Below are 9106 nucleotides of genomic sequence, written 5' to 3'. Positions count from 1 at the left end.
CATTCACCAAGAATGAAGATAGGAGAAAGATTGATAGTGACACAGGAGCTAAAATAGTTGAGAAATGAGAATAAGGACCCAGAAATCGTAGGTAAAATAATTTTGGACATTTCCATCTTTCTTTGGAATAGTTTGTGTAATACCAATACTTGGATTACCAGTTCCTTAAATAATTGGAAGTTTTTAAACTAATGATTCAATTTTTTAATGGCTAATACTCTATTCAGATTTTCTATTTCATCTGTAGCTTGGAAAATTTATCTTTTTCCAGGATTAATGATCATTTTGTTGAAGTTTTCAAGTTTAGTGACTTGTTCAAAATTATCCTATAATTAAAAAAAATCTTTATCTTTAGGTAGGTCCCCTTTCTAGTCTCAATTTCTGTATTTGTGTATTTTTTCTCTCTTTTTTGATCAGTCTTGAAGGAAGTTCGTCTTATTTTATTAGTTTTTTTCAAAGAGCCTATTATTGGCTTTGATGATTCTCTTTAAGTTTGATTTATCTTTGATCTATTTCTGCTCTTGTTATTTCCTTCTTTCTACTTTGGGTTTATTCAGCAGAGGTGCATTAGTGGTAAATTATCTCAGATTTTGAGAAGGTCTTTTATTTCATCCTGACTTTTGACCCAGTGGTTTAGCTGGTGTAGAATTCCAGTTGTCAGCACTTTGCAGATATTATTACATTGCCTTCTGGCTTCTGTTGAGAAGTCTGCTAACTGAATTGCTATTCTTGTAAAGATTACTTACCTTTCTTTCTGGTAGCTGTTAAGGTCTTTCCTATGTCTTAAGAGTTTCTCTCCTTCATTATGATATGCCTGGGGATGTTTTCATTTTGATTTATACTGTAATTTCTGAAACAATTAGTGACTTCTATTGCTTCTTAAAATTTTTCAGCCATTATCTTTTATTAAAAGCATCTTTACTGGGCTTCCCTGGTGGCGCAGTGGTTGAGAATCTGCCTGCCAATGCAGGGGACACAGGTTCGAGCCCTGGTCTGGGAAGATCCCACATGCCATGGAGCAACTGGGCCCGTGAGCCACAATTACTGAGCCTGCGCGTCTGGAGCCTGTGCTCCGCAACAACAGAGGCCGCGATAGTGAGAGGCCTGCGCACCGCGATGAAGAGTGACCCCCACTTGCCACAACTAGAGAAAGCCCTCTCACAGAAATGAAGACCCAACACAGCCATAAATAAATAAATAAATAAATAAATAAATACATTGTGTATAAAAAATAAATAAAATTAAAAAAAAATAAAAGCATCTTTACTGACATAATTCACATACCATAGAATTCACCCATTTAATGTGTACACTTCAATGGTTTTAGTATATTCATAGAGTTGTGTAGCCATCACCATCCATTACTGTTTTTCTTCCTTTCATCTTATTCTCTCTTTCTGGAATTCCTTTTAAATATATATTGGACTGTTTGAGCTTTAGGGGGCCCTTTCCCCCCACTAAAAGTCAGAATTAATTGAGAGGTAAGCAAGGAAATTAAACAGATGGAAATCAAAACAGTTATTGCTAACAAATGCTATATTGGAGGATGTAGCTTAGATGTGTGACAAGCATAAATCTTTCGGAACTAACCCTTAGATGACCCACACCCTTTGCCACAGGTAGCACTGAATTAGCACATGCTCACCACATGGAACATGTCTTGCAAAATGTGTGGCCAAGAGTTGTAGGTCAGAAAGCATGTTCTCTGTGGGCAGGCTGGCTCCCAAGAGGAGGGGCCGGCTCTACCCCAAACTCACCAATAAGATAAGTCACTCCAGCAGAAGGAAGCCATATTGTCACACTGATGGATGTTCCTCGATATGCACATGCCTGCAAAGGTACCCAGATCATTTGATGAAGCAAACACAGTTCTGATACTAAGCCCAACAAATATAAACAAACAAAAACTATAGATATTTTGAAAATGCACAACTGGGGGAAACAGAATTGAACATTATATGTTGACTATAAAGAATAATATGTAAAATATCATAGTTACCCCCAAGTTCAAGGAGATTGTAATTGAGAGAAATTTATGAAATATATTGATATAAGTATATATTAATATGAGTCACTAAGAGGGAATGTGATCATTTTAATAGAGGTTCACATAAAAACATTACAGGATAACAGAAAAGAGGATACTTTCTTAAGCCAGTATCCCAAATTATACAAAGATAAATTTGACATGTTCACTTGAAAATCCAGAACATAGTTGGTCTTAATAACATTAATTTTATCTTGGAGGGGTGAACACGCTGTATGCTTTGAGGCAACAGAAGAAATCACAGAGGAAACCATCAACAGATTTAACTCTATAAAAGTTTATACTTCTGTAAAAATAAAAATAATTAAAATAAGAAGACATGCGGAAATACATTTATAACTAACATACACACAGACACCAACAAAAAGTAGGGTTAATGTATATTCATATAAAGAGTTCCCTTACAGTACTTAAATAAATCATATAAAGAGGTCCCTGACAGTACAGTAAATAACCTATGTTATGTTCATACAGTGGAATTCAATTTAGTCATTAGAAAGAATGAATTGGATCTTACAGTTTGTCAAAATGTAAATAAATCTCAGCAATACAATAATGAGTTTAAAAAGAGCAAGTTGCAGAATGCTAAGGTTGGTATATTATCACTCATAAAATTAAAAAACTTACAAATCAATACTGTGTGTGTGTGTTTGTGTGTGTGTGTGATGACCAAAGACTAAAAATATTAAAATGTGGAATGGAAAGATATATAGCAACTCTAAGTGGTTTACCTCTGGAAGAAGGGGCGGAAAGTGGGATCCAGGAAGTTTATAAAAGGAGCTCTAAGTGTATCTGTTACTTTTCTGTATGTCTGAAATATTCCATAATTCATAAAAGAGGACTTATGAGTTGTTAAGGAAAAACCCTTAAAACTCCAAAATAAATATGTGAAAACAACATGAACAAACAATTCACAGGAAAGGAAATATACACATTGAAAGATGTATGGCCTCCTTAGTAATCAAAGAAGTTAAGACTAAAATGAGATACCAATCACACTTATTAAATTGTAAAAAAAAAAAAAAAATTTAAAGGAAAAAACATTGTCCCACATGGTCCAAAAGTTAGTATGATGTTTTAAAATACTAGTACAAATACAGAATCTTAAATTTTCAGAGTGGACGGAATGGCCATCTAGAGTAAGAACTTCAAGCAGTGTTTGAGATTTTTCACTTGTCTTTTTCTTGTCTTTGCAGTTAAGACCACACTCACCATCACCCCTGAATATCAGGGGCAAATTTCTCTTTTAAAGAACTTCAAACTTCCTGGAAACAAAGAAGATTCGTGAAAGTAGCTAAGGACAGAGTCTGCCCTTAATGTTTCCCAAATAACCAACTCTTGATCCTTAAATGTCCCTCAAATAAAACTTCTAATTCTTAAATATCCACCAAATCCTCAAAGTTTCCTCAAAACATTCAAGGCAATTCATAATCCTGCAAATCAAATCCAGACTCTTGTGAAGCCCCCCTCCCACCGATCCGTGAGCTTGCATGTACACACACACACACACACACACACACACACACACACACACACCCCAGCACTGACTTGTGGTTTTTGTTTTTAAGGTCTTGTCAGTCTGAAAGAGTATGCCTCTTCTATACCAGCACATACTCTAACCCCCCAGTGACTGCCATCAACACTCGGCTTTTTCCATTTGTTTTTAAAGCAAATGGCGGGGGCGGGGGGCATCAGTAGAAGAGAAATGCTGAAGCGGCAGGAGGCATTTTTATTTTTGTTTTTGTGTTTTCACAAGGGAGCCCTAAATATACTGAATTTCTGGCTCCTCTCAGGTCCTAAAGCTGTTTCTTTGGGATTCCACTCTTCTATGAGGTTCTTCATCCTCCCACCCCTCCAAGGTGGCTAAAAAGAGAGAGAGCAGAGAAAAAGTTACATTTCCTTTAGAATCTAAATATTTGGGTTCGTGAGTAAGTGGAGACATGTTTGTCTGACAGTTCTCACCATTCATGCCTCCTAGTGACCTCAAACCAAGATAGAAGGGAAGCTGGCAGTTCGCAGGTTCAAAGGTGTCTAACAGAGAATGCCCAGAGCCTATGCTGACTGAACCGGGGAGGAGCCAGGATCCCAGGGTCAGTAACCATGGAGACGGCTGCAGCAAAGGCAAGCTGAACCGAGGACTCAAAGCAGGTGATTCACATGGGCAAAACGTCTTCAGCTCAGGTAAGGGTGAATGGCAGCAATGGCACAGTAAGCGCCAACTCTCCCAGAGGCTGTGCCGTGTGCCAGATAGTATTCCAAGCACTTGACATCACTTCACTCATTCAGTCTTCCTAAAAACCTCTGGTGAAGATATCATTATCCCTCCCATTTGCTGCTCAGGACACCCTGTCGTGGCTCATGCGAGTGCAAGTGCATGAGAGCTGGGACAAGCGCCTCTCTATAGACTCTGGAGGTTTCATTTTGAGTCAGGTGAAACACACTGACATTTTACTATCTCATCTCCCAGACCAAAGGCTTTCTTCTTAATACTTTTTCTTTTTCTGTGAATGTATCACTAAGGATGCAGAAATTATAACACCCTTCAGCTTTGTATGTCCACTGAACTCTGTGTGTAGTGACTTTCTGGTTTAATTTGATGCATGACTTCATTCTTTTTAAAGGTGATTTTTAAGAAACAGACTTATTAAAACTCAGCGCTAGAATTAATCTTTAGGCTTTGGTTAACTTTACAGAACTGAACGATCTATATGCATATTGAACAAATACATATACAAAGTGCAATATAATTCATTTAAAAATTCAAACATAAAAATCACTTCGAGTTTATGTAATACTTAAGGCAAATGATATGTTGACATATTTCCGTCTGAGTCATTCAGGGAATTTAAAGATATTTTAGGATAAATAATCTTAAAGAAGCTTTAGAAGGTTAGAATGGGACCTGCTTGAATCATAAAGAATATTATATTGCTTTACTATTTTAAACTAAGATTTCATTGGATTTATTAAATCTGGGCAATATTTAGAAACTGTTCTTAAACGATGGTAATGCTATTTTTACTTTCTTCTCACATCGCTGAGACTGTTTTAACAGTACAACTAGAGGTGAGGTGGTACAAGATTTACATTCAAGAGAACTTTGTTTTATTTGCTCTATTTCCCTTTCCTTCCTTCCTCAGCCCCACCCCTGGCCCCAGCCCCAGCTGCCTCTTTTACTCAGAGATTGGGCCTGAGATGATTGGGCCAAGGACAGACACCTGACCCAAAGGGGAACCAATTTATAGGCCAGCTGAGCCAATCCTCCTCCCAAGGGCATTTACATATGGAGACAGAGAGACTGAGTCAGCCTGTTGATGGATGGTGATGGCCCAAAGGTCATATGGAGTCAGAGCTGGAGTGAATCCATGTGCCAGTTTAAGTCACATGGTGATCAACCAGCAGAAGCAGGAGCAGCTGCTCAGCGGAGAGAGGTGGGAGAGCAGAGCCGAGGAACAGAGAGGAGGAGGAAGGAGCCCCACATCTTTATTTCCTGGTTCAGACAGCTATGGCCAGATACTCTGGTGTCCTAGTTCTGAAGGCCTGAGGTTGCTTATTGTTCATTTTATTAAGTTCTCTAGGTAGGTTTCTCTCCAGATGAAGATAACGTCATATATCAAATGTCAAGTCCAGGCTACAGAATGGTTCCCTACCCCTTCAGGATCACACCAAGTCACCCAGATTTCAAAGGTCCATGGAGCAACACAGGGAAAAATACAGGAGATAGGCAAGATATAGGAAATGGATATACAAGGGGCTTTGCCGTGTGTTATAGCTTATAAATGCCCAACTTCCAGTCTGACATTTTCTGATAGCATTTCCCATTAAGCTTTTTCACCTGCAACATCTGTGGGCCAGTATGTATGTTCTGCCAGGATCAGGGCTCAGCACCCTCAACACAGTCTCTGCTGAGCCATGAGTGACATCATTCCAACAAGGCATGCTCCTGTGCTCCTGACAGGTGGCAACAGAACCTTCTAAGGATGCCTAAGAGAAAATTTCATTCATTCAATAAATATTTATTGACTGCCTTCTCTGGCTGGGCACTGTGCAAGGTGCTAGGGATAGAGCAAGGAGCTAAATAGTAAATCTCTTACCTGCATGGAATTATATCCTGAGAGGTGGGAGGAGGGACTTGTGATGAAAACCATGAAGAGCATAAATAGGGCAGCCTTAGAGAATAACTTGTGATGGGAGGGCTGGATGACAAGCCTACCTAGATGGGCTGGTCAATAAAGGCCTCTCGAGCAGGAGAAAGAGTCAACCATGAAAAAAATTAAAAATTGAGGAAAAGGTGTGCATAAAGGTCCTATCATGGGACAGAGCTTGGAGAGATCAAGGAACTAAAAGAAGATAGGGTGCATGGAACACAGTGATAGGGATCACGACCTGTTATGAGGTGGGCAGGGGCCAGACCTCATAGGGATGATGGGCCATGGTTGGGGAATTTGGATTTTAGAATATGTGTTTGTCAATCTTTTGATCATAAGGGTGATAATAGTTACCCTCTTATTATGCTTCATTATATTTTCCAAGGACCTCATGTTTTGATATTTTTTTTCCATTCTAATTAATCCAGTCATTACTGCAAATTACATCTTAGGCTTATATAACTTGGAATATAACTTAGGGTAGTATACTCCCGGCTTTTAAAGACAAAGAAAATTAAAGTTTTAATTGATGTGTTGGATTAAAGATGGCTGCAAATTGTTGATAATCTTCCTATTTCCTCTCCCTTTGAATCTGGGCTTGCCTGTGACTACTTTGACCAATAGAATACACAAGTGATACGATGCGAGTTCCGGGCTAAACCTTGAAGATAACTGACCGTTTCCTGCTGGAGGTCTTTTGGAACTTTGAGCAGCCATCTAAAAGGTCTAATTACCCCCCTAAAGGAAAAGGAGAGGGGCCCAGCTGAGCCCCAGCCTCTAGCTGTCCTCGTCAAGGTACTAGGCATGTGAACGAAGACACCTTGGAGCCTCCAGGTCGGGCTCACTGCCAGCTGAATCCTGCCTCATGGCCCCAGTTAATGCCTGTGGAGTAGAAAAACCGCCCCTGCCAAGCCCTGCTTAAATTCCGCACAATGTCAGATCCAATAAATGGCTGTTTGTTTGAGTCAATGGTTGTGATTATGTTTCAGGGCAGTTTGTTACACAGCAACAGATAGCCAGCATAGTTACCATCTGCATTCTTAACAGGAATGACTAATGTATATTTATATCCAGCTTTTTAAATAACTGCAAGTAGTCCATAGGCCTTTCTTATCAGTAGAAGCCTCAGATTGGGAACCACTGATTTGTGGTCTCTCCTATATGCACCTCCTTGGTGCCATGTTGTCCCATATAATTTTCCTCTTCTGATGCATTTGTCTTATCTGGATTATTTTTCCCCAAGTCTCTTAGCTGGATCTCCACAATCTCTTTCCCATTCCACCCCGTCCTCCTCTATCTCACACCTGTTGGTCCTGTCAGGCCTCCCTGTCACATCCCTGAACTATTGCAACCACCTTCTGGCTGTGGCTGTCACAGTGAACAGCAGTGACACAGGTCTGTTCACTGCTGTAGATCAGCATCTAGTGTCTGGCATCAGTAGGTGCTCAAAAGATATCTACTAAATGAATTAATGAAATTTCCACTCCTGTCTTCACCCTGCCTCCTGCCTCCCATTCTGCACCCCTATCAGCATTCCACAAGCTCTTGCCAGGATTATTGCTCTGAAACAGACATCCAGTTATGTCACTTAGCAACCTAAAAATCCTCCGGTGATTGGTCCCCTTTGCTAAAAGACCAAAACCTCCAATATCACCTTCAGAATTTGATCCCAATCTACCTTGTAGGCTCATCTCCCCAATACTAAGCCCAGCCATGCTGAAATACTGTCTGCTGAGATATCATTCACGCCCTCTGTTCATGCTCTGCTCTCCCCACTGGGATTGCCCACCTGTCACCTTCTCAGTTAGGCTACATATTCCCCATTCTTCAAACCCCAGCTCCCTTGCATGTCCCTGGTACTGCCTTCTCCTGCTAGAGATGCCCACCGTCCCTTCTGAGCTCACGTGCTTAGTCCATATTGCTCTGATGGCCCATCCCACTCATCACCCATTAGCTTGCATATGTGTGTCTCTCCCAAGAGATGGCAAACTCCCTGAGGTCACATCTTCATCTTTGTGTCCCAGTTCTTAACACAGAGGCACATGTGAAATGACTAATGAAAGCTAAAATCTACTGAGTGCTTGCAATGTGCCAGGTAGTTCACACAATTAGCTCTTTAATCCTCAAAATAATCATAGGAGGCAAATCATATCATGGCTACTATTTTAGAGTCAAGGAAACTGAAGCTTAGAGAATTTAAAAAAACTGCCTGGGGCTGCACAGGTAGAAGCTGCAGCAGAGCCCAAAGGTGAACCCAGGCAGCCTGACTCCACAGCCTGAGCAGAACTGCTACACACGCTGGATCCCAGAGTAACCCCGAGTGCTTATCACAGTCACTCGAGGAAACCCCGTGCCTGGGCCCCATCTCACAACAACTGGACCACTACAGCAATGAACTTGGGCATAGGCATTTTTCAAAAGCCCCTCGGAGGTGAGAACCCTGATGACAAGTATCACCTGGAACATTTGTTAAATATGTAGATTACCATGTCTCTTTTCCAGGAAATTCTGTGTCAGCAGATGAGGGTTGGAGCCCAGCAATTTGTGGTTTAAGATGCCCAGGTAATTCTCGTCTTAAGGGAAGTTTTGGAAATACTGCCAGAGGTCAGGGTTTCAGAGACATTTCAATAGGTCTTTAAATAATCCATCACTGAAAGACTCTGTGGGAGGTTTTTGGCTCTGTCTTCACGTGAATGAGCCTTAAAACTTCATTGGCATTGCTTTTGAGGGGGCTGGGCTGGAACAGCTGAGAGCACCACACAACTACACATCCCTAACACTGTCCACTGATAGTACCTGACATGAAAACCCAGTATTTTGGCAGTACTCACTTGAGCATTCTGTATGCTTTAACCAAAAACCGGAAGAGAGGCTTCGTGCCTCCTTAGTGAGTGTCAAAGGAGCTCGTGTA

Source organism: Lipotes vexillifer, unplaced genomic scaffold, assembly GCF_000442215.2.
Source record: "Lipotes vexillifer unplaced genomic scaffold, Lipotes_vexillifer_v1.1 scaffold241, whole genome shotgun sequence".
Classification (NCBI taxonomy): domain Eukaryota; kingdom Metazoa; phylum Chordata; class Mammalia; order Artiodactyla; family Lipotidae; genus Lipotes; species Lipotes vexillifer.
The sequence above is the reverse complement of the archived record's forward strand: the minus strand, read 5'-3'. Positions refer to the sequence as shown.